Here is a 27,559-nt window from a genome sequence, read left to right as displayed (position 1 = left end):
CTCTGGGGACTGCCAATTGAAATTTGGGAAATTAAAATTTCCCACCACAAGAACCCTGTTATTATTACACTTTTCCAGAATCTATCTTCCTATCTGCTCCTTGATGTCCCTGTTACTATTGGGTGGTCTATAAAATACACCCAGTAGAATTATTGACCCTTTCCTGTTCCTAACTTCCACCCACAGAGACTCCGTAGACAATCCCTCCATGTCTTCCTCCTTTTCTGCAGCTATATAGGACCCTGGTCAGACGCCACTTGGAGTACTGTGCTCAGTTCTGGTCGCCTCACTACAGGAAGGATGTGGAAACCATAGAAAGGGTGCAGGGGTGATTTACAAGGATATTGCCTGGATTGGGGAGCATGCCTTATGAGAATAGGTTGAGTGAACACGGCCTTTTCTCCTTGGAGTGACGGAGGATGTGAGGTGACCTGATAGAGATGTAAAAGATGATGAGAGGCATTGATCGTGTGGATAGTCAGAGGCTCTTTCCCAAGGCTGAAATGGCTAGTACGAGAGGGCACATTTTTAAGGTGCTTGGAAGTAGGTACAGAGGAGATGTCAGGGGTAAGTTTTTTTTTAACACACAGAGAGTGGTGAGTGTGTGGAATAGGCGGCCGGCGACGGTGGTGAAAGCAGATACGATAGGGTCTTTTAAGAGATTCCTGGATGGGTACATGGAGCTTCGAAAAATAGAGGGCTGTAGGTAACCCTAGGTAATTTCTAAGGTAAAGACATGTTTGGCACAGCTTTGTGGGCCAAAGGACCTGTATTGTGCTGTAGGTTTTCTATGTTTCTATTCCCTTCATTGGTGTACTGCCAAAATTCTTCTAACATCCAATATAAAATGTACATTATTTTTTAATCTCCAGTGACATACACTGCATTAATTGCCATATTGGTTGAAAGGCTATTGAAATATGATCACTAGAATAGATATGTGTACTGACAAAGTCTTGAAACAAAATAGACCTCAGCGACCCTAATATTAGATTGTTTATAAAGGATATACAGTGGATTCCATTTAACTGGGACGCATCGGGACCCATACATTTTGGCGCAATTAAACACCTGTCACAGTTAGTTGAAATTTAATTGAAATCGTTGAAAAGGTATATAATAAAAGCAAGCTACCATTTAACAGAGTAACAAATTATGTATTCAAATGAAATAAAGAATGAATTAGAATGCTGCTAAAATACTATAGTACTATAAAACTATATTAGTTCCAGATAATTATCGACGGAGGAATTCATTCAGTGTATGCTGCTGTGTAAGACAATTTTTTCAGCTAGTGTCAAATCTTTTCATGGTATCTTGGTAAGGTTCTGAAAAGTTTAAAGTCAAAATAAACAATCAAAATGATTGAAAATCGCTACTTTTTGTATTGGCGTATGACAGGCCAAATGGATAACGTAAACACAAATCCAATCAATTGATGCTAGTTCAAAATTTTTCATTATTAAGCATGGTGTAGTTTCTAATAGACAGCTGACTCTGTTGCCATGAAAGACAAGCCAGGATGGTGTGTTGCCTCCTAGGTGTTAGGTTCCAGCACGTATCAGAGCAACTGCAAATGATTTTTAAGAGAGAGGGTGAACAACCCGAGGTTGTGGTATACATTAGTACCAGTGACATGAGTTTTAAAAAAATGGGGGAGGTATGGGAAAGGGGTCTAATGTAGTGAGTATAACAAGTTAGGGTTGAAGCTGAAGAGTCGCACCTCCAAGGTAGTAATCTCTGGATTACTCCCAGTATGTGCTGCTCAGGGCAGGAATAGGTTGATGCAGATGATTGAGTAGCTGAGGGAGTGGTGCCGTGGGCTGGGTTCAGATTTCTGCATCATTGGGATCTCTTCTGGGGAATGTATGATCTGTACCAAAAGGATGAGTTGCCTCTGAACCAAGGGGACCAATATCCTTGCATGCAGGTTTGCTAGAGCTGTTAAGTGGGGTTTAAACTAATTTGGCAAGGGGATACGAACTGGAGAGGTAGGGCTGAGTACAGGCAATTAGTAAACAGGTAGATGCATTGTGTAGTGAGACTGAGGAAGGACGAGCTGAGAAGAGGGCAAAATTGGTGTGAGTTGGATGAGTTCAAGTGTAATGGGGAAGATCAAAGGGCGCTGAATACAGGACTGAAGGTGCTATATTTGAATGCACATAGTACATGGAGTAAGGTAGATGATGCAGTGCAGTTAGAGATTCACAACACGCTGGAGGAACTCAGCAGGTCAGGCAGCATCCGTGGAAAAGATCGGTCGACATTTCGGGCCAGAACCCTTCGTCAGGACTGTGAAGGGTTCCGGCCCGAAACGTCGACCGATCTTTTCCACGGATGCTGCCCGACCTGCTGAGTTCCTCCAGCGTGTTGTGAGTGTTGCTTTGACCCCAGCATCTGCAGATTATTTTGTGCTTGTAGTTAGAGATTGTTAGGGATGACATTGTGGGCATACTGAGTTGTGGTTCAAAGAAGATCATAGTTGGAAGCCTAACGTCCAAAGATACACGTTGTATCAAAAGGTCAGGCAGGTAGGCAGAGGGTGAGGAATGGCTCTGTCGATAAAGAATGAAATCAATTCTTTAGAAAGAGGTGACACAAGATTGGAAAATGTAGAACCCTTGTGGGTAGAGTTAAGAAGTTGCAAGGGTAGTGTCACGTACCCCGTGATGGGTTAAAGAACCAGCAGAAATGGAAAACACCTTGGAGTCTGGTATTGCTGTTAACTAATGCTATTTATTAGTAACTACGTAATACAGTAATATAAATTCAGATATATCAAACAGGTTAGCAATGATTATATATGTGGAAATATAAAAACCAAGCTTCTTCAAGCCTAGGAGTAAATGGATACAGTCTTACGGTGATGGGTAACATTCAGTTCAGTTCGTGGTATTGAGTTGAGTAGTGATGGAGAGAGGGAGAGTTGTTGTGGTTGTTCAAGTAAGCCGATGCCATCAATTCTTCCTGTTGTCCTCCAAAATCCTTTAGAAGTCACCAAATGTGACCACAACAAGGGGACCGTTTTCTGTGGTGAAGTTATCAATCCAGGTGAGGGTTGGACACACGAATAACTTCCCACCGGTCACACCTTTTCCACACTGCGAGAGCCACTGATCGATCCTCCAAAAACCCACCTTTCTGTGGGCACAACAAAGCTCATCCAGTGTCCAAAATCATGTATCTCTAACCACCAGCTGACCTTGTATTTATCTCACCATGCTGAACACCAGCTGTCCATCAAGTAGCTCCTCCCTTCTCTCTCTGTAGGAACTCAGAAGCTGGCAGTGTCCTTGCAGACATTCCAAACAAACTGTGAGCAGTCTTTGCCTCTCTCTCTCTCTGTCTCTGTGTGTGTGTGTGTGTGCTGTACAGCTCTCTCTCTCTCTCTCTCTTTTTAAAAGCACAGTTCATCAGGATAATTAAGGATCCCGTCACAGTAGGAAAACCCTGATGGAAGTTATATACATGTAGCCCCCTGGCCACCCTCAGGGTCGCTCGTCTCGCTGTCGTCTAGGGAAAAAGCCCTCGGCCCCGCCAAACTGAGTAATTAGTTTGTGTGGATGCTGTGTGATGTACCCCACCCCGCCCAAATAACAGACAATACACCAGATACAATTAAATGATTTACAGTTTATAGATATTACTGGAACTATATAATTAATAGAGAATAAAATATAAAAGGAAAATAAAAGGCGCCATACTTATCAAAGTTCAATCTCTTCGTGCACAAACGGAGCTCAGGACCCTTCTTCTTCACCCTGCGACCCCTCAGACCACCTCGACTGGCCACCTGGGACCAACAACGGTGGTCGACCAGACACTCCACACGACTCTGTCTCTATCTCCTCTCCTCGCCGAACGCCCTCCTCGGGGTCCGACCCCATTAGTGGACTCACAGGACCTGGTCCATCCTCTGTCTCTCTCTCTCGCCTTCTCCCCCCAAAACCCCGTGCATACAATCTCTTACAGACACCCCACAGACATTACAACTAACCCAATTGGTTCATTTGTCCTCTTATCAGTAGATAATCCAAAACAAACTGCCAGCGCAAGAACTTTCTCAGCGTTTAACAAAACAAAGAAGTATTCCCAAGTATAACATAACAAAGAAGCCATTTTAATTTGCCTACACGGTAACATAAAAGATGAAACCCCCTTACATACAGGCCCCCAAACAGTTGCCAGGTTATGGGATATAAATTACAACAGACTAAAGGAAGGTATGGCAGGCCAGACAGCATCTATAGAAAAGAATACTGTTGACGTTTTGGGCCGAGACCCTTCATCAGGATACTTTACTTTTTTCCTTTGATGCTGCCTGGCCTGCTGAGTTTTTCCAGCATTTAGTGTGTGTTGCTTGGATTTCCAGCATCTGCAGATTTTATCTTGTTTATGTATCTATGGGCAATGTTACGATAGTCATGGGGGATTTCAGTATGCAGGTGGACTGAGACAATCAGGTTGTTGTAGGATTGTAGGATCCCAAGAGAGGAAATTTGTAGAATGCCTACATGATGACTTTTTAGAGCAGACTGTGGTTGAGCCCACTAGGGGAAAGGCAATTCTAGTTTGGGTTTTGTGTATGTAATGAACCAGATTTGATTATGGAGTTTAAGGTAAAGGAACCCTTAGGAGACAGTGATCATAATATGATAGAATTTACCTTGCAGTTTGAGGGGGAGAAAATGGAATTAGAGGCATGAGAGAGGAGCTGGCCAAAGTTGACTGAATGGGAACACTAGGGATGTTTCTAGTGTTGAAGTGGCTGAAGTTTCTGGGTGCAATTCAGATGATGCAGGGTAATTACAAACCAAAGATGAAAAAGTATTCTAAACGGAGAATGAGGCAACCGTAACTGACAAGGGAGGTCAAAGACAGCATAAAAAGAAGAGGCTATATAATCTAGCAAAAATTAGTGTGAAGTTAGAGGATTGGATAGCTTTTAAAAACCAAAAGAAGGCAACTAAAGAGGCTATAAGAGTGAAGATGAAATATGAAGACATGTTTTATTCATGTATATAAAAAGTAAGAGAGGCAAGAGTGGATATTGGACCACTGAAAAATGACGCTGAAGACATAGTAGTGGGGGACACAAAATGGTGAATGAACTTAAGTATTTTGTTTCTGTGTTCATGGTGGAAGGTAATAGCAGTATACTAGAAATTTGATAGTGTTGCTATTACTAAGGAGAAGTTGAAAAAGGAAGCTGTTAAGTAGATAAGTTTTCTGGACCAGATGGACAACACCCCTGGTTTCTGAAAGAGGTAGCTGAGGAGATAGTGGAGGCATTAGTAATGATCTTCCAAGAATCACTAGATTCTTGAATAGTTCTAGAGGGCTAGAAATTTAAAATGTCACCCCACTCTTCAAGAACAGAGGAAGGCAGAAGGAGGGAAATTATAGGCCAGTCAGCCTGACTTCAATGATTGGGAAGGTGTTAGAGACCATTATTAAGGATGTGGTTTCGGGTGCTTGGTAGCGCATGATAAAGTAGGCCAAAATCAGCATGGTTTCCTTGAGAGGAAAACTTGCTTGACAAATCAGTTTGAATTCTTTGAGGAAATAACAGGCATAATAGACAAAGGTAAGTCAGTGGGTGTTAGATTACTGACTGGCAGAAGGCAAAGAGTGGGAATAAAGGGGGCCTATTCTGGTTGGCTACTGCTGACTAGTGGTATTTTGCAGGTATTGGAACTGCTTCTTTTCACATTGTGTGTCAACAATTTGAACGATGGAGTTGATGCCTTTATGACAAAGTTTGCAGATGATACAAAGATAGGTGGAGGCTCAGATAATATTGAGAAAGCAAGGAGTCTGCAGAAGGTCTTGAACAGTTTGGGAGAATAGATAAAGAAGTGGTGGGTGGAACATGGGGAAGTGTTTGGTCATGCAATTTGGTAGAAGGAATAGAAGCGTAGACTATTTTCTAAACATGGAGAAAATTCAGAAGGCAAAGGTCCAAAGTGAGTCCTTGTGTAGGGTTCCCTAAAGGTTAACGTGCAGGTTGACTCAGTGATAAATGCAATGTTAACACTCATTTTGAGAGGAATAGAATATACGAGGGATGATTGATAAGTTAATGGCCTAAGATAGAAGGAGTCAATTTTAGAAAACCTAGCACATTTATTTTTCAACATAGTCCCCTCCTACACGTACACACTCAGGCGGATTTTGGACCTCCAGAAAGTGTCCACAGCAGGGGCGATTGATAAGTTTGTGGCCTAAGGGTGAAGGAGATGAGTTATACAGCTTTCGTTACATGCACATACAGCTCAACTCTTTGAGTGATTACGCAGAAAGTTTGAAGTTAATAACTCATCGCCTTCTACCTTAGGCCACAAACTTATCAATCACCCCTGATGAGTTATTAACTTCAAACTTTCTGCATAATCACTCAAAGAGTTGAATTGCATGTGCATGTAATGAGAGCTGTATAACTCATCTCCGTCTACCTTAGGTCACAAACTTATCAATCGCCCCTGCTGTGGACACTTTCTGGAGATCCAAGATCCGTATGCTCCACGACCACTGGACTAAGTGTGTAAGTGTAGGAGGGGACTATGTTGAAAAATAAATGTGCTAGGTTTTCTAAAATTAACTCATTCTACCTTAGGCCACGAACTTATCAATCACTCCTCGTAAGAGCAAGAATGTGCTGCTGAGGCTTCATAAAGCATTGGTCAGGCTTCATTGTGACAGTTTTGGGCCCTTTATCTAAGAAAAAATGTGCTGGCATTGGAGAGGGTCTAAAGGAGGCACATGAGGATGATTCTGGAAATGAAAAGATTAGCATATAGGGAGGGTTTGATGGCTCTGGGTCTGCACTTGCTGGAGTGTAGAAGAATGGGGAAGGGGGTGGAAGGTGGGGGGTTGCATTAAAACCCTTTGAATATTGTAAGGCCTAGATAAAGTGCATGTGGAGAGGATGTTTCCCATAATGGGTGAGTCTAGGACCGGAGAGCACGGCCTCAGAATGGAGGGCCATCCATTTGGAATGGAAATGAAGAATTTCTTTAGCCAGAGGTTAGTGAATCTGTGGAACTCATTGCCACAGACAGCTGAGGAGGTCAAGTCATTATGTACATTTAAAGTGGAGGTTGCTATGTTCCTGATTAGTCAGGACATCAAAGTTTATGTGGAGAAGGCAGGAGAATGGGGTTGACAGGGATAATAAATCAGCCATGATGGTATGTGGAGCCGACTCGATGGGCCAAATGGCCTAATTCTGCCCTTGGGTCTTATGGTCTAGTCGCCCAATTAAGCAGCATAGTATTTCAAATAAATGAAGGGAATTCCACTATTTTCTTGAGATGTAGGGAAAAGCTTGTCTTGCATACTGTATATACTAATGCACTGACCAAACAAGGTAAAACAATAACAATGCTGAATGAAGTGTAACAGCCACAGAGAGAATGCAGCACATGTAAGCAACAAGGTGCAAGATCATAATGAAGTAGATTGTGATGTCAAGAGTCCAATTTATCTTGCTAGGGGTTGTATGTGATTTCACCACCACCTCTGGAAGTACATTATTATAGACCACCCAATAGTAACAGGGACATCAAGGAGCAGATAGGGAGACAGATTCTGGAAAGGGTTGTTGTGCTGGGAGTTTTTAATTTCTGTTTTAGATGCTTAAGTGCCAGAAGAGGGTTGCGAAACAAAATGAACGAATTTACAATCAGTTCTTGCCGTTACAATCTCAGTTTAACTTTTGATCCACGCCCTTGTGTATGGACAAAATTGCATAGGCAGTATAAAAAATACCAGAACTAATACGGTAGTGGCAATCCTGACAGAACACAATACAAACAACATTAGAATCCCACCCACCCTGCAACTTATACATAGCAATGAAAAATGTAAATGAATACAGCTCATCTAAGACGTCAACTACTTTTTAGTACACACGTGCTGAACTTCCGAACAGAGACTAAACATTCACGTTACACTGTTACATGCACAATCAGTCCCGCTACAATAAAGTTAGACAAAAGGTATGAGACACTTTGGCATAACTTTCACAAGGTATTGCCTGGTAGTTACATTACAGGAAGACTGACCTACTTGGATGGTGAGGAAATTTGCATAAGCCACGCTACCCAGCGTCGATTTCTTCACTCGTGGAAATCTAAAGCATCCACATGTAAAACATGTGAAATTACCGATATTCTCGATTCGCCAACAAGCATAACAGAATTCACATGGATATTGTCAATTAATATTCACTGTTCCTCACCATGTCCAGTATCTCTGGAAGGAACTTAATCCCCACATGCATTACAAGGACATTGCTAGAAGAAAGAAAGGAAACTTGCACTTAAATGTGTTTTGTCACGTACCTATCAGAGCATCTACGAACTCGTTACAACAAAAGCAGTATTTTTGAGATGCATTTACAATCGTATAGAACATTCATCAATTTAGTATTCTGACAGGCTGCATCACTGTCTGGTATGGAGGGGATACTGCACAGGACCGAAAGAAGCTGCAGAAGGTTACAACTCTAGTCAGCTCCATCTTGGGCACTATCCTACAAAGTACCCAGGACATCTTTAGGGAGCGGTGTCTCAGAAAGGCAGCATCCATTATTAAGGACCTCCAGCACGCAGGGCATGCCCTTTTCTCACTGTTACCATCAGGTAAGAGATACAGAAGCCTGAAGGCACACACACAGCGATTCAGGAACAGCTTCTTCCCCTCTGCCATCCGATTCCTAAATAGATATTGAAGCATTGGATACTACCTCACTTTTTTTAATATACAGTATTTCTGTTTTTGCACATATTTTAAAATCTATTCAATATACGTAATTGATTTAGACCATAAGACAAAGGAGCAGAAGTCAGCCTTTCGGCCCATCGAATCTGCTCCGCCATTTTTATCATGAGCTGATCCATTCTCCTATTTAGTCCCACTGCCCCGCCTTCTCACCATAACCTTTGATGCCCTGACTACTCAGATACCTATCAATCTCTGCCTTAAATACACCCAATGACTTGGCCTCCACTGCTGCCCGTGGCAACAAATTCCATAGATTCACCACCCTCTGGCTAAAAAAATTTCTTCGCATTTCTGTTCCGAATAGGCGCCCTTCAATGCTTAAGTCATGCGCTATCATACTAGACTCCCCCATCATGGGAAACAACTTTGCCACATCCACTCTGTCCATGCCCTTCAACATTCGAAATGTTTCTATGAGGTCTCCCCTCATTCTTCTAAACTCCAAGGAATACAGTCCAAGAGCGGACAAACGTTCCTCATATGTTAACCCTCTCATTCCCAGAATCATTCTAGTGAATCTTCTCTGTACCCTCTCCAACGTCAGCACATCCTTTCTTAAATAAGGAGACCAAAACTGCCCACAGTACTCCAAGTGAGGTCTCACCAGCGCCTTATAGAGCCTCAACATCACATCCCTGCTCCTATACTCTATTCCTCTAGAAATGAATGCCAACATTGCATTCGCCTTCTTCACTACTGACTCAACCTGGAGGTTAACCTTAAGGGTATCCTGTACGAGGACTCTCAAGTCCCGTTGCATCTCAGAACTTTGAATTTTTTCCCCATTTAAATAATAGTCTGCCCATTTATTTCTTCTACCAAAGTGCATAACCATACACTTTCCAACATTGTATTTCATTTGACACTTCTTTGCCCATTCTTCCAATCTATCCAAGTCTCTCTGCAGACTCTGTTTCCTCAGAACTACCGGCCACTCCCCCTATCTTCGTATCATAGAAACCATAGAAACTACAGCACAGAAACAGGCCTTTTGGCCCTTCTTGGCTGTGCCGAACCATTTTCTGCCTAGTCCCACTGACCTGCACACGGACCATATCCCTCCATACACCTCCCATCCATGTATCTGTCCAATTTATTCTTAAATGTTAATAAAGAACCCGCATTTACCACCTCATCTGGCAGCTCATTCCATACTCCCACCACTCTCTGTGTGAAGAAGCCCCCACTAATGTTCCCTTTAAACTTTTCCCCCCTCACCCTTAACCCATGTCCTCTGGTTTTTTTCTCCCCTTGCCTCAGTGGAAAAAGCCTGCTTGCATTCACTCTATCTATACCCATCATAATTTTATATACCTCTATCAAATCTCCCCTCATTCTTCTACGCTCCAGGGAATAAAGTCCTAACCTATTCAACCTTTCTCTGTAACTGAGTTTCTCAAGTCCTGGCAACATCCTTGTAAACCTTCTCTGCACTCTTTCAACCTTATTTATATCCTTCCTGTAATTTGGTGACCAAAACTGAACACAATACTCCAGATTCGGCCTCACTAATGCCTTATACAACCTCATCATAACATTCCAGCTCTTATACTCAATACTTTGATTAATAAAGGCCAATGTACCAAAAGCTCTCTTTACGACCCTATCTACCTGTGACGCCACTTTTAGGGAATTTTGTATCTGTATTCCCAGATCCCTCTGTTCCACTGCACTCCTCAGTGCCTTACCATTAACCCTGTATGTTCTACCTTGGTTTGTCCTTCCAACGTGCAATACCTCACACTTGTCTGTATTAAACTCCATCTGCCATTTTTCAGCCCATTTTTCCAGCTGGTCCAAGTCCCTCTGCAGGCTCTGAAAACCTTCCTCACTGTCTACTACACCTCCAATCTTTGTATCATCAGCAAATTTGCTGATCCAATTTACCACATTATCATCCAGATCATTGATATAGATGACAAATAACAATGGACCCAGCACTGATCCCTGTGGCACACCACTAGTCACAGGCCTCCACTCGGAGAAGCAATTCTCTACTACCACTCTTTGGCTTCTTCCATTGAGCCAATGTCTAATCCAATTTACCACCTCTCCATGTATACCTAGCGACTAAATTTTCCTAACTAACCTCCCATGCGGGACTTTGTCAAAGGCCTTACTGAAATCCATGTAGACAATATCCACTGCCTTCCCTTCATCCACTTTCCTGGTAACCTCCTTGAAAAACTCCAATAGATTGGTCAAACATGACCTACCACGCACAAACCATGTTGACTCTTCCTAATAAGTCCCTGTCTATCCAAATGCTTGTAGATTCTGTCTCTTAGTACTCCCTCCAATAACTTACCCACTACCAATGTTAAACTCACCGGCCAATAATTTCCCGGATTACTTTTTGATCCTTTTTTAAACAACGGAACAACATGAGCCACTCTCCAATCCTCTAGCACTTCACCCGTAAACAGAGACATTTTAAATATTTCTACCAGGGCCCCCGCAATTTCAACACTAGTCTCCTTCAAGGTCCGAGGGAACACTCTGTCAGGTCCCGGGGATTTATCCACTTTAATTTTCCTCAAGACAGCAAGGACCTCCTCCTTTTCAATCTATACAGTTTCCATGATCTCACTACTTGATTCCCTCAATTCCATAGACTTCATGCCAGTTTCCTTAGTAAATACAGACGCAAAAATCCTATTTAAGATCCTCCCATTTCCTTTGGTTCCGCACATAGCCGACCACTCTGATCTTCAAGAGGACCAATTTTATCCCTTACAATCCTTTTGCTCTTAATATAGCTGTAAAAGCTCTTTGGATTATCCTTCACTTTGACTGCCAAGGCAACCTCATGTCTTCTTTTAGCCCTCCTGATTACTTTCTTAAGTATTTTCTTGCATTTCTTATACTCCTCAAGCACCTTATTTACTCCCTGCTTCCTATACATGTCATACAACTCCCTCTTCTTCTTTATCAGAATTGCAATATCCCTTGAGAACCAAGGTTCCTTATTCCTATTCACTTTGCCTTTAATCCTGACAGGAACATACAAATTCTGCACTCTCAAAATTTCCGCTTTGAAGGCTTCCCACCTACCAATCACATCCTTGCCAGAGAACAACCTGTCCCAATCCACGCTTTTTAGGTCCTTTCTCATTTCTTCAAATTTGGCCTTCTTCCAGTTCAGAACCTCAACCCTAGGACCAGATCTATCCTTGTCCATGATCAAATTGAAACTAATGGTGTTATGATCAGTGGAACCAAAGTGCTCCCCTACACAGACTTCCATCACTTGTCCTAACTCGTTTCCTAACAGGAGATCCAATATTGTATCCCCTCTAGTTGGTCCCTCTATATCTTGATTTAGAAAACTTTCCTGAACACATTTTACAAACTCTAAACCATCTAGACCCCTAACAGTATGGGAGTCCCAATCAATGTATGGAAAATTAAAATCCCCTACCACCACAACTTTATGTTTCCTGCAGTTGCCTGCTATCCCTCTGCAGATTTGCTCTTCCAAGTCTCGTTGACTATTGGGTGGTCTGTAATACAATCCCACTAATGTGGCCATACCTTTCCTGTTTCTCAGCTCCACCCATAAGGACTCAGTAGACAAGCCCTCTAATCTGTCCTGCCTGAGCACTGCTGTAATATTTTCCCTGACAAGCAATGCTACTCCCCCACCTTTCATTCCTCTGCCTCGATCACATCTGAAACATTGGAACCCTGGAATATTAAGCTGCCAGTCCTGCCCTTCCTGTAGCCAAGTTTCACTAATTGCTATAACGTCATAATTTCACGTGTCAATCCACGCCCTCAACTCGTCTGCCTTCCCCGCAATACTCCTAGCATTGAAATATATACACATCAGAAGATTTTTACCACCACTCACAACCTTTCTATTAGCGGATTTGCTTGAACTCTTAACATCATTTATTTTCACCCCAGCCACACTGTCAGCTCTGGCACTCTGGTTCCCATCCCCCTGCAAATCTAGTTTAAAGCCTCCCCAATAGCACTAACAAACCTCCCTGAAAGGATATTGATCCCCCTGTAGTTCAAGTGTAACCCGTCTCTCTTGTACAGGTCCCACCTGCCCCAGAAGAGGTCCCAATGATCCTGAAATCTGAAACCCTGCCCTCTACACCAGTTCCTCAGCCACTTGTTCATCCTCCAGAGCATCCTATTCCTACCCTCACTGGCACCTGGCACAGGTAGCAATCCTGAGATTACCACCCTCGAGGTCCTGCTTTTCAACTTCCTACCAAGCTCTCTATACTTACTCTCCAGGACCTCCTCACTCTTCCTTGCTATGTCATTGGTACCGATGTGCACCACGACATCTGGCTGGTCACCCTTCCACTTCAGAATGTCATGCAATCGATCAGAGACATCCTTGATCCTGGCACCTGGGAGGCAACAAACCATCCTGGATTCTCTGTCATGACCACAGAACCTCCTATCTGTACCTCTAACTATCGAGTCCCCTATCAATACCGCTCTCCTCTTTTTCCACCCTCCCTTCTGCACTGCAGAGCCAGACCCAGTGCCAGAGATCCGGCTACTGCAGCTTGTCCCAGGTAAGTCATCCCCCCCAACAATATCCAATGCGGTATACTTGTTGTTGAGGGGAATGGCCACAGGGGAACCCTGCTCTGCCTGCCCTTTCCCCTTCCCTCACCTGACAGTGACCCAATTTCCTGTCCTCTGCTCCTTTGGCATAACTACCTCCCTGTAGCTACGATCTATAATCTCCTCATTCTCCCAAATGATCTGCAGGTCATCCAGCTCCTGCTCCAGTTCCCTAACGCGGTTTGTTAGGAGCTGCAGCTGGATGCACTTCTTGCAGGGGTCATTGTCAGGGACACTGGAGGTCTCCCTGATTTCCCACATCCTGCAAGAGGAGCATTCCAACATCCTGCCTGGCATTCTCTCTACTCTAAACAATCTGAACAAAAAACTTACCGGAACCTACCCTGGCCTCTGCCTGTTCTCGCCGAAGCCTGTTCAGTCAAAGCCATCCCACTCTGACTCAGTCCACTCCAACGATGGCCGCTGTATATGGTGGTTTGCTTTTAAACCTTGGCGTGCTACGTCACGCGCCTGCGCAGTGCAGACCCTTCTCCCCGAGCAGTGTTTATAAAAAAAAAATGACTTTTTCTACCTGATTTCTTCACTCCCTTCTTCTCAGCTGCTTGCTTCGACTGAAACAAGAACCGTTGAAATTTTCTCTTTTTAAACCTTGGCAAACTTAGCCTCAAAGCCATCTATTCCATAATCCAAATCGTTGATGTACAATGTAAAAAGAAACGGCCCCAACACTGATCCCTGTGGAATACCACTGGTAACCGGCAGCCAACCAGAATAGGATCCCATTATTCCCACTCTCTGTTTCCTGCCAATCAGCCAATGCTCTATCCACGTATGTAACTTTCCCGTAATTCCATGGGCTCTTATCTTGTTAAACAGCCTCATCTGTGGCACCTTGTCAAAGGCCTTCTGAAAATCCAAATATACAACATCCACTGCATCTCCCTTGTCTAGCCCACTGGTAATTTCCTCAAAAAATTGTAATAGGTTTGTCAGGCAGGATCTTCCTTTAAGGAATCCATGCTGAGTTCTGCCTATCTTGTCATCTGCCTCCAGGTACTCTGTAACCTCATACTTGGCAATCAACTCCGACAACCTCCCAACCACCGATGTCAAGCTAACAGGTCTATAATTTCCTTTTTGCTTCCTTGCCCCCTTCTTAAATAGCGGAGTGACATTTGCAATCTTCCAGTCCTCCGGAACCATGCCAGAATCTATCGACTTTTGAAAGATTATCGCTAATGCCTCCGCAATCTCCACAGCTACTTCCTTCAGAACACGAGGGTGCATTCCATCTGGTCCGGGAGATTTATCTACCTTTAGACTATTCAGCTTCCTGAGTACTTCCTCTGTCGTAATTGTGACCGTGCACACTTCTCTTCCCTGTCCGGTATACTGCTGATGTCTTCCTCAGTGAAGACTGATGCAAAATACTCGTTCAGTTCCTCCACCATCTCCTTATGTCCTATTACAATTTCTCCAGCATCATTTTCTATCGGTCCTACATCTACTCTCACCTGTCTTTTACTCTTTACATACTTGAAAAAGCTTTTCGTATCCTCTTTGATATTATTTGCTAGCTTCCTTTCACAGTTAATCTTTTCCCTCTTAATGACCTTCTTAGTTTCCTTTTGTAAGCTTTTAAAAACTTCCCAATCCTCTGCTTCCCACTAATTTTTGCTTCCTTGTATGCCTTCTCCTTTGCTTTAACTTTGGCCTTGACTTCTCTTGTCAACCACGGTTGCATCCTTTTTCCATTTGAAAATTTCTTCTTTTTTGGAATATACCTGTCTTGCACCTTCCTCACTTCTCGCATAAACTCCAGCCACTGCTGCTCTGCCGTCCTTCCCGCCAGTGTCCCTTTCCAGTCAACTTTGACCAGTTCCTCTCTCATGCCATGGTAATTTCCTTTACTCCACTGAAATACCGACACATCAGATTTCAGCTTCTCCTTTTCAAATTTCACAGTGAACTCAATCATGTTATGATCACTGCCTCCTAAGGGTTCCTTCACCTCAATCTCTCTAATCACCTCCGGTTCATTACACAATACCCAATACAGTACAGCCGATCCGCTAGTGGGCTCAACAACAAGCTGGTACAGCCGATCCCCTGGTGGGCTCAACAACAATTTATTTGTTTATTATTTTTTTTCTCTCTCTGCTAGATTATGTATTGCATTGAACTGCCGCTGCTAAGTTAACTAACTTCACGTCACATGCCAGTGATAATAAATCTGATTCTGATATATGTCACTATATTCAACATGGAAATTCATTTTCTTGCAGGCAAATACAAGCAAATACAAGCAAAGAAAGACTGCGTCCGACAGGACAGATAAATAACCAGTGAAAAAGACACCAAACTATGCAAATGCAAAAAGAAAGAAAAAACTGAATAATAATTATTATAATAATAATACTACAGAGCATTCCAATTAGTTGGGCCACATCAGGACCAATACGTTGTTAGATTTGTTAATTTTATTCTTCTGAAGGTTGTTCCAGGAGTCGAGAATGGTGAGCAGTCTGAAATTCTTCTTGTTTATTTTAAAGTACAGACAAACATACAAATACTATTGTTATGTACCCCGTAACTGGGTTGCCAAACCAGCAGAAATGGATCACTCAGTTGGAGTCTGGATTACTGGAACTAAAAAAGTTTTATTAAAGAAACAAGCAACAAACTACTCTAATCAAAAGGATAATAAATGCAACAGTTCAGCAATGATAAACACACATGTCCACAGAATTAAGATAACAGGATCAATCAAGCTCTATCGTTGTCTAGGGGTAAATGACCAGTTTCAAAGTGACGCAAAGTTCAGTTCAATTTAGTTCAGTTCAGTTCGCAGTAATCGCTGCCGTGGGAGATGGACAGTGGGGGGGGAAGGAGAGAGAGAGCAAAACGAATGAATATTCAAACGGCTTCCACACAGACCTTCGCAGTCAGCTTTCGGGCGAGTCCTTTGTGATGTCATCTGAGGTCACCGACCGTGACCCCTCCATTTCCAGATACGATCGTTTCTCTGCAGTGAACCCAGCACCCAGGCAAGGGTGGACACACACCAGGTTCCCACCGATCGTGCCTTTCCACCCTGTGCGTCTATGGCTTGGTCCCACGACCAGCCCTCCAAAACTTCCCACTGACTTGTGGGAGACGCACCGCTTCCAGGGTCTCGTTACCTCGGGGTGTCATGTGTGTCTTGCCTTAGCGAACCTGTCCCTTTTTATCCCCCTGCTGGGGTATCACCTGTCCATCACTTCAAACAGTTCAGGGTTCAAAGGGGGAGCCGATCTTGACAGCTCTCCTTCCGTTAAACTCTCCTGTCCCTTCATTAACATCTCCAAATGCTGCTCCATTGTTTTCCTTATCTCTCTCTCTCCTGAAGACAGGTGGCAGACCAACTGCTGATCCCACTGGTGCCAGCACAGGACAGCTACATCTTAATTTATGTGTATTCTCGTCACACTTCCCACCTTTAAGGATTTTTACCGGGGTAAAAATTACAAACATGAATACATTATTTGATACACACAAATACACATCTTTATCAGCTATTTGGCTAATACAGCGAATTTGAAGTTGTCAACACCTGACAGACAGTCAGCCATCACATTTTCTGTTCCTTTTATATGTGTTATTAATAATCCCTTGGACCAGGCTCCAACTTAGCAAACTTCATAGTGGCCAAAAACACTGATGAATTGCGATCAATGTAACCTCTCATTGGGTTCGTCCCGGACCACAATAACAAGGGTCGTCCCATTCCGACTTAGTTTTCTCTCACAAGGGCTTAGTAGGAGGGGGAGGGGTAGTAACCACAGAGTTATTGCAAAACTTCCTACAGTACCCCACCATCTCCAAGAGCCTTCTGAGGGCCCTCTTGTCTGTCGGGGTTGGGATGTCAGAGATAGCCCGCACTTTAGCTTGCATCGCTGCCAGCTGCCCCTGTGTCACCACAATTCCCAGGTAAGTGACCTTCGTGTGGCCGAACTCATTTTTTTCAAGGTTCACTATCAAGCTGGCTTCAGACAGCCGTATTACATCGCCAATACACACCTCTGTGTTCGTCAGCCCTTTTGTCACTGAATTACTCATTCTATAGGGCTGTTGCTCACTAGGCTGACCTAGCGTGACAAACACCACCCAACGTCCCAGTTCTTTGCATCGCCTCGGGACAATCAAACACACGTGTGCGAGCCGTTTAATTACTTCTCCTAAAGAGTCGCTTTGTTCGGGGATTAAGGGAGAGACCTTATCAGCAGAGCTGGCCAAAACAATAGCCTTCTCCCATCTGGTCGATACCATACTCATCTTTTCAAAATGGTTTTTTTTCTCTTATCAGGAGGACCCCAGCTTCATTGATTTCCGCGCTAACACCGACTAGGTTTGTTAGCATATCAAAAGCCTGTGACCGTCTCAGTTCGCGTCGGCCATAATCAATAACATCCTTCCTCCGGTGCAGCCGGTAAACCTCTTTCATGATTCCACCAACTGTTTCCTCCAGCACCTCAAAATGTCCACCGAGGGGTACCTTGTGGGCCAGGTTAAAAATCTCATCCCCATAACTCTTTTGCACCACCCCCCATTCCTCATCTGCGGGTACGGTACTTGGTCTCCCTTTCTTCCTTAGCACTTCCTCCTCCACACAATAGCCTACTGGTTCCCTTGTTAATTCTGCGTCAGAGAGAGCTGTCTCCGCCAAAACCATCAGCCCCTCGTCTCGCTCCTGCGCCTGCACAAATTCTTTCCTGGCTAATGCTAAGTCTGTCCCAGCTCCCTCACTACCTCTTGTTTCGCTACACTCCTTCTTTTCACTTTCTACCCCCTTCTCGTACAAGGCCGGCAGAAACGTTTCAGCTAAATTTACTACCGCGGTCCCGGGATGAACCTGTGAGTCCATGGGCAGGGCCTCAATGCTGGCAGGCTGACCTGTCAATCTCACGGCTGGGAACACAATTCCCCTGGCGACGTCATTACCGAGCAAGACTTCCACGCCTTTCATCGGTAATTCGGGCCTCACCCCGATCGTGACTAGTCCAGAGACCAGGTTGCTTTGTAAGTGTATCTGGTGCAAAGGGACTGCCTCTGTCCCTTCCCCAACACCTTTGACCTCTACCTCCCCAGTCTGGGTCTCTGAGCTAAACTCTAATACACTCTTCAGTATCAGTGACTGACACGCTCCCGTGTCTCTCCAGATCCGCACTGGAACTGGTTTTAACCCCTCCTTAACTGACACCAATCCGGCCGAGATAAACCTCTCGCGCCCTTCCTGAACTTTGGCAGACCTGTCCTCTCCCAGCGGCTCGTTTACCAGCTCGATACAGCCAGTGAAAATCGCCGTTTTTCCTTTTCCCGTCTCCTTCTCTGGGGCAAAGTGTCCGACTTTCCCGCAATTATAACAGACGACCCCAGGAGACTTCCTACCAGACTGCTCCCAGTCTACCTTATCCTTCTCACGAGTCCCCGGCTTGCTTACTGACTTTTCTGGCGGACTCTCCCCGCTGTCCTGACTACCCTTCTGGTAGCCTTTACTCGGGGCAAACTTCATTTTATGCGTCAACACGTACTCATCCGCTAACTTAGCAGTTGCGGCTAACGTGGCTGCCTCTTTCTCATCGAGGTAGGGTCTCATACCCTCAGGGACACAACCTTTAAACTGCTCAATCAGGATCAGCTGTAGCAGTCTGTCATAATCCCCCCCTACCCCCTTCGAGGTGCACCAATGCTCACAATATGTCTGCATCTCACGGGCAAACTCTAAATACGTGCAGTCACGTAGTGCAGTCCCACTGCTTTCTAGCATTCCGGAACCTCTGCCGGTATGCCTCTGGGACCAACTCATAAATCCTGAGGATGGCCTCTTTCACCACCTCATACCTCTGGGCATCTTCCGCGGACAAAGCTGAGTAAGCTTGTTGGGCTTTCCCTTTCAGTACACTCTGAAGCAAAACAGCCCACTTATCCCTCGGCCAGTCCTGACTTGTAGCAACTTTTTCGAAATGGAGAAAGTACCGATCCACGTCAGTATTGTCAAATGGGGGAACCAGTCTAACCTCCTGGGTCACCCGGAACCCTCCACCTTGGTTCGGCACGGGCCCCTTCTCTGCCCTTATCTTTAACTTCTCCAGCTCGAATTCCCTTTCCTTCTGTTTCTCCTCTCGCTCCAACTGTCTCTCTCTCCTGCCTTTCTAACTGTTTCTCTTTCTCCCGCCTTTCTAACTCTTTCTCTTGCCTTTCTAACTCTCTCTCTTTCTCCCGCCTTTCTAACTCTCTCTCCTGCCTTTCTAACTGCTTCTCTTCGTGTTCCAACTGCCGTACCCGGAACTCGTGCTCGAGTCTCAGTTTTTCAAGCTGCACCTGTACCGCGTCTCCAGCAGGTTTTTCAATAGACACCACCTCCAGCTCCCCTTGGGGAAACACACCTTTAGATACATAGTGCTCTACGATAGCTCTGTGTATCTCCTCTCTCCTCATTGTCGACTTACCCTTGGCAAGATTCAACCGTTTGGCCACAGCTACCAATTCCGCTTTCCTGGCATCCTCTAATGCCTCCAAGGTCGGCGCCTTTATAAATCCCTCAACCTCCATTTCTGCTGTTTGTCTTTTCTTTCTTTCAGGAATTTTAACCCAATCAATTTACTCCGTCCCAAATTTAGCTTTCAAAATCACGGACGAGAACCCCACTTATGTTACGTACCCCGTAACTGGGTTGCCAAACCAGCAGAAATGGATCACTCAGTTGGAGCCTGGATTACTAGAACTAAGAAAGTTTTATTAAAGAAACAAGCAACACAGTACTCTAATCAAAAGGGTAATAAATGCAACAGTTCAGCAATGATAAATACACATGTACACAGAATTAAGATAACAGGATCAATCAAGCTCTATCGTTGTCTAGGGGTAAATGACCAGTTTCAAAGTGACGCAAAGTTCAGTTCAATTTAGTTCAGTTCAGTTCGCAGTAATCGCTGCCGTGGGAGATGGACAGTGGGGGGGAAGGAGAGAGAGAGCAAAAACAAATGAATATTCAAACGGCTTCCACACAGACCTTCGATATTCTTCGCAGTCAGCTTTCGGGTGAGCCCTTTGTAATGTCATCTGAGGTCACCGACTGTGACCCCTCCGTTTCCAGATACGATCGTTTCTCTGCAGTGAACCTGGCACCCAGGCAAGGGTGGACACACACCAGGTTCCCGCCGATCATGCCTTTCCACCCTGTGCGTCTATGGCTTGGTCCCACGACCAGCCCTCCAAAACTTCCCACCAACTTGTGGGAGACGCACCGCTTCCAGGGTCTCGTTACCGAGGGGTGTCGTGTGTGTCTTGCCTTAGCGAACCTGTCCCTTTTTATCCCCCTGCTGGGGTATCGCCTGTCCATCACTTCAAACAGTTCAGGGTTCAAAGGGGGAGCCAATCTTGACAGCTCTCCTTCCGTTAAACTCTCCCGTCCCTTCATTAACATCTCCAAATGCTGCTCCATTGTTTTCCTTATCTCTCTCTCTCTCCTGAAGACAGGTGGCAGACCAACTGCTGATCCCACTGGTGCCAGCACAGGACAGCTACATCTTAATTATGTGTATTCTCGTCACACTATGGAAACTAAATAAAGAGCTGAGAAATGAAGCTAAGGTGAATGAAAAACAACCAGAAGCTGAAGATAAAAGAAAAGGAAAGAAGCAAAGATGTCGCTCTGAAAAATCCATCACCATGTGTCATCCATATGACAGAAATCCCTGAGAAAAGAATAAACCAATCAGTGCTGCACAATTACATCACATGGGCAGTGTGCGAATGTTCAGCCAATGAGAAATGAGAAAGGCGATAAACCATTAGTTTAACTGCTGTCAACTTTTAATGCCTGTAAGTAGGGACGACCCACCACAGACTGTGAAAAATACATGTGTTTGTTGAAAAGTACAAATCATTAAAACACAACTTCAGTCTTGGATTAGTTCATCTTATAAAAACACAGTGGTTTCCAACATAATTTTGGCCCAATTAAATGGCTGCCCCAATTCACCAGAGTTTCATGTCAATGGTTAAAAAGGCAAACTACCATTTAACTGAACAACAAATTGTGTATGTAAATGAAATACAGGACAGATTCGAACAGGGGTTTGGGACTCAGGGACGTCTACCTCACCGTGATGTCACAGAGCTGCAGGTAGTGAGGTAATGTTTGCTACAGACAGTGGCTCACACTCTCTCTAAATTCAGCAATCGAAACTCCAAATCGCACATTGTTCAGCATTCAAACTCGACTTACATCAGTCCGAGCCTGTCTTCCAGGTAATTGAGGTAAGGTGAGGGAGATGACGAGAACAGGGGTCAGTGTTGTATCAGAGTGTCATACAAACTCGACTTGAATCACTCTGAGCCTGCCTTCTAGGTAATTGAAGTAAGGTGAGGGAGATGGCGAGAGGAGGGTGTGGGTGTTGAGTGTTGTATCAGAGTGTCATACAAACTCGACTTGAATCACTCTGAGCCTGCCTTCTAGGTAATTGAAGTAAGGTGAGGGAGATGGCGAGAGGAGGGTGTGGGTGTTGAGTGTTGTATCAGAGTGTCATACAAACTCGACTTGAATCACTCTGAGCCTGCCTTCCAGGTATTTGAGGTGAGGTGAGGGAGGTGGCCAGCAGAGGGGGTGGGGAATCAGAGTGTCACACAAACTTGACACAACCTGCCCTCCAGGTAAGTGAGGTAAGCTGAACACCTGAGGAATGGCAACTTAGGTAAGCGTGAGGTGATGCATTTTGGACAGGGTAGGATTTATGGAGTGAACCAGTGAATGGCAGGCCACTGACAAGTGTTGTACAACAGAGGGACATGGATGTTGAAGTGAAGGTGGCCACACAAGATGAAAAGGAGGTGAAGCAGGTGTTTATCATGCTGGCCTTCAGTCAGGGCACTGAGTTTCGAAGTAGCAACATGAAATTGCGTTTTTTCTGTCATTGGTGAGTCTGCATTTGGAGTTTACAGCTTTGGTCACGCTGTTTTTGCAGAAACATTGTCAAGCTGGAGAACGTGCAGAAGAGTTTTACAAGGATGCTATCTGATCCAGGGAGGCTCAGTGGAGGCCTATCAGGTGAGGCTGGATCTTTATTCCCTGGAGCACTGCAGAATGAGGGGTGACCATGAAAATTTATACAATATGAGGAGAATGGATATGGTGGACAGTCACATTTCTGAACCTGCGGTTGCAAAGTATTTTAAATAAAAATTGTGTCTATTGTCTAATGGAAAGGATGGGGAATTAGAAGTCAATAACTCAGTAAATATGGTTTCTTTCTTACTTTCTGTGTTTCGGTAGTAAACTAAACTTGGTGGTTTCTTATCCTCCAAATCTACTGGCTTCACAAACATAATTCAACGCAATGTCATTATATGATTCAGCACAATTCAGAATGACTGTGATCTCTCCACGTTTAGTCAGCCCCTTGCACCTAGACCCCACCCACTTAAGTGTAATGCTAACCACTATGTGACCCTGCCGTCCTATTCACTGGTGTTTCTGTTCTTCATTTCCCCTGATTAATGATCTGGTTTGTCTTCGTCTTTCCAGAACACAATCTCAAGGGATACAAAGACCTGGTTCCTGAATACACTGGCCTGCTTCCTCAGAGAAAGGATGACATTCAAGAAGGCCAGGTGGTAATTACAACAACGCAAAGAAGGAGGAACAAAAACTGGACGTAGAGATACCCCACCCATCACTCCAGACAGCCAAATAATGGACCTCAGTGAAAAGCTTTCCTCAGATGTAGTCAGCAGATCTGCATCAGACAAAAATGGTTCAAAGTTCGATGAAGTTAAGGATGATGAACAACCACCGGAAAGGAACAATTCAACTCAAAGATCCAAGATCTCTGTAATTCAACAAACCCCTCGCATTCTTTCTCCTAGTTCAAAACCTCACCTTCCAACAAACTCCCTCTGCCCATGAATGGACATCCTAGCCATGCCCAGGGCTTGGTCTCCTACCGGATGTATTCACCGAGAGGCCACCTCCTGTGTCAATACATGTATACATACAGCACTCTGTCTCCTCACTATACCAGACATGCATTGCCTAAGTATTCACCTGGATTCAATGGCCTTCATCTGCTCGGCAGCCCAGCCACTTTGAACAACCTCAGCCTGTTTGGCAAGATGCCTCCAGTTTGTGGTGGCTGGGATTTCCAAAGCCATGATGAGTCCGACTGTGTTGCCCGTCATGCTGCTCCAGAGGAAAGGCAAACGGATCACGTTTCAGAGCAGCCAAAAGACATTCCTATCCCTGCTCCCACCAGAGCCTCCTCGCCCATGGCTCCAGGGGTGGGCCTGAAGGAGATGCCCCTCACCCAGCCGTCAACTTCAGGTACCTCAGTAAACTCAGAACCACCAATGCATCTGAAAGCTGCCTCATGTGCTCCAGGGAGTGAAGAGGCGATGAATCTGAGCAAACCAAAGGCCTCTTCTGCAGGTCTCCCTGGTTTTCAGTCACTTCGTTACCCACTGAAAAAACAGAATGGGAAGATCAAATACAAGTGCAACGTGTGTTCGAAGCGCTTCAGTCATCTATCTGACCTTAAAGTACATATCTTTCTACTTGTAGGAACTTGCAGAGGCTTGCACTCTCAGCTGGGGCTACTCTTTGCATTGGGACTCCCATCTGCTTCCTCACTGGTGACAGGGGTGGGACATGCAGAAGCACATAACTACTTGTGTGAAGGGCGTTGTTCCCGCCTTCCCTCCTCCAAGAAAGGGAGTATTTGTGGCAGATACACTTGAATGCCCTCAGAAACTGTGGGGATTTCCGACCGATATTTAAAACAGGTCGACTGATCATTGGTGAAGTAAACTGTCCAAAGTTCATTTGAGGTTTGACAGGATAGAGAGGGATTGATGACTTGGAACAAGAGAGCACTTTCAAAGTAAGGGGTTGCTAGTCTGGTGAAATGAGATTTCTTCACCCAGAAAACTGAATTTTTGGACTTGCCTATTGGCTGGGTTTGTGGCGTCTCAGTCACCTACCATATTGAAGTAAGTAGTTGAATAATTGGTGCTTAGCTGTTGGAGAATGAAGGGGAAAGGGGTTAACACCTTTCGGTATTCAAAGGCGACAGCGACCCAGATTCAATTCCTGCCACTGTCTGTAAGGAGTTTGTACGTAACAGCATGGGCTTCCTCTGGGGACTCCAGTTTCCTCGCACAATCCAAAGACACACTGGTCTTTGGTCAGCTAATTGGTCATTGTAAATTGTCCCATGCTCAGGATAGGATTGAATTGGGGGAATGCTGGGCAGTGCAGCTCGAAAGGCTGGAAGACCAACTCCGTTCGGAGGTAAAAGATTGCTATGAAGTGATTGAATGATGTACAGGCACAAAGGGTTGCTGGCTGGTGGCGTAGTGGCATCAGCGATGGACTTCGGAGCGAAGGCTCCCGAGTTAAATCCAGCCGGCTCCCTTGCACGCTTTCCATCCGAGCTGGGTTTAACGTCGAGAAAGCAACTCGGCCTCGTAAAAATAAGAAAGCCTGCGAAAAAAACGCTATCATGACGGCGTCCCTATAACTCCACTCTGAGTTAAGGGCTTTCTTCTTTCTTCACAGGTACAAAGGGTAGAAATGCAAGCTCTTGCATTTGTTTATGTTCTCCCATAAATTGTTGTGAACAGGTTGCTGGTAACTCAGAATATAAATGACAAAATACTAAATACTGTTATGTTTTGTAAATTCAAAACATTGAAACGAATTGAAAGGCAAACAAGGGAGTTGGGAGATAACTCATGTGTGTTTGCTTTTTACTTTAAGCGAGAATCACACGTTTGGTGTGCTGGCATTATGCCAATCATGCCCTTTTACATACAACCCAGAATTAATTATTCAAACAACAAGGGATGCTTAATCAAACAATATAATTCCAGTAGCACACAAGCATTACTGAAATATTAAACATACAACTGTAACCTGAGGAGAAAGCTCTGGAAATACTCTGAGAGGAAAGAGAAGCAAAGTTAAGGGTTTAGCTCACTGATGTATCGGAAGAGACAATAGCTACAGACACAGAGGAAGAGGAAAACTATGATCTAACTCCATTCCTTTCCTTGCAGATGCATTTGAAGATCCACACTGGAGAGAGACCTTTTTCCTGCCACACTTGCAGTAAGACATTCACACAACGGGGCCATCTCAAGAAACATTACCTTGTACATACTGGGGAAAAGTCTCACCAGTGTCAGGTAAGAGAGTGCATGCAAGGAAACTTGGGAAATAAACTGAGGTGATTAAAAGAGAGTCAGCCATGGTTCCTGACATTAATTGTGAAAAGCAGCACAGACAATATTGACACACCCCACAGTTGAATACCATCACTGCTTTCACAGGTGGGGTGACTTTGACAAACCTCTATGGATATGCAGTGGGGAGTATATTGACTGGCTGCATCTCATTCTGGTGTGCAAACACCAATGCCCTTGAACAGAAAATCCCACAGAAAGAAATGGATGCAGCCCAGCCCATCACAGATAAAGCCCTTCTAACTATTGAGCACATCGACATGAAACACTGTTGCAGGAAAGCAGCACCATCATCAGGGACACTCCAACTGAAGGGAGAGTGGAAATTTGTCCTTCTGCTTCTGATAGGCTGCCTTGTAGTGATCCAGACTAAACGAGTCAGAGCCTAACTGGCCATACTTATTGAGTCCAGTCTGGCACCAGTGCAGACAGGACCTCTGAATTTTTCCAATGAACTGATCCTGAGATTTTACAAACAGGCTCTGACGGGCCAAGGCCAATGTTATGGGTTCCATCAATTGGAACCTGGGTGCTCAGGCAGAGAGCTCCCCTGGCCTTCACACCTGGAATATTTTACAAATTACTGACAAATCTGCATCAAACCCCGAGTTCTCTGGTGTACTATTAGATTGTTCACATGACATGCTTCTTCTGTGCAGAACTGTCTTGGTTGGCACTGCTCACTATGGAGACCCCCAAAGGGCTGGTTCAGTTGAATGAGGCTTCAGATCATAGATGGCATCTGAAGAGCCCGCGGCTCATTCAGGAAAGCAGAACGGATGGGGGTGGCGGTGGTTGTGAGGAAAGGAAAGAATGTGAATGAAATACAGGCCATAACATACAACATTTAGAGAAAAAGTGGAGTAGGATTGTGTGACATGGACATTCGTCTCCGTTTTAACCCACATACCCCATGGGACAGGAATGAAACTCATTTTAATGTGGCACAGTTTTGCTTTTCTTCCAATGCTTGACTTATCTTTCCTTCTTTTGCTCGGGCAGGTGTGTCACAAGCATTTCCCTAGCACCAGTAAATTGAAGACCCACCTTCGCCTGCACATCGGAGAGCGGCCATACCACTGCAAGCAATGCTCAGCCAAGTTCACCCAACTCATTCACCTTAAGTTGCACGTGTGCGTACACAACACCGGAGAGAGACCACACAGGTGTCACCTCTGCTCCAAGAGCTACAGACACCTACGCAGCCTGAAGAGACACCAGAACGGCTGCTGCCCCATGGCACCAGACACAAACGGACCAATGAGGATCATCCCAAGATCGACGATGAAATCGACATGAATGAAGAGGCAGAAAGATTGGACAAGGTTGCCCCAGTAACAGAGAAGGAGGAGGTAACCAAGGAAATTCCAATGCCTGGCCTTGATAAAGACCACAAAGAGGATCAATTCAGGGCAGAATACCACAAGAACAATGGAGGCAACCATCCATCCCTCCACGACAGGGACAAAACTTCCAACCACGATCCAGCAACCCTGGGACCCATCAGGGTCAAGCAAGAAGCCAGTCTATAATTGTACAATGATCATTATCATGTGTGGGACTCACATCGGATATGAGTTTGTTCTTCTTAGGTCCAGCTCTTATTTATTAAGAAACACAACATTCTCTTTTTTCAATAAAGTTCACAATGACAAAATCTTGACTGATATCTGCAGTGTCTGATGAGAAAATAGTTTAATTACTTAAAATTTCTTCTTGTCAATGGACATGATAAAGACCGATAGTTGTTAATGCTTGGCATCCGTGTCGTGACGTTGTATTTTTCAGGTTCTGCGTGTTGTTTGTGGAAAATTATGTAGACACAATAGGTGTAATGTATTGTTAGTGAGTTGGTGAGATCAAATGTTATATAAAGACAGGCAATTGAATCCAACCAGAAACTTACACTCATAAATTCCCAGAGTTGAACTCCTGAAGT

General features: G+C 44.5%; 1 pseudogene; it reads left to right on the top strand.

The window, feature by feature from the left end:
- The first annotated feature begins 22,170 nt into the window (after positions 1–22,170).
- Positions 22,171–27,152, top strand: LOC140185457 (uncharacterized; annotated as a pseudogene).
- Positions 27,153–27,559: the final 407 nt, after the last annotated feature.

The sequence above is a fragment of the Mobula birostris genome, chromosome 20 (genome assembly GCF_030028105.1).
Source record: "Mobula birostris isolate sMobBir1 chromosome 20, sMobBir1.hap1, whole genome shotgun sequence".
Classification (NCBI taxonomy): domain Eukaryota; kingdom Metazoa; phylum Chordata; class Chondrichthyes; order Myliobatiformes; family Myliobatidae; genus Mobula; species Mobula birostris.
This window is presented reverse-complemented; position numbering and strand designations above follow the sequence as displayed.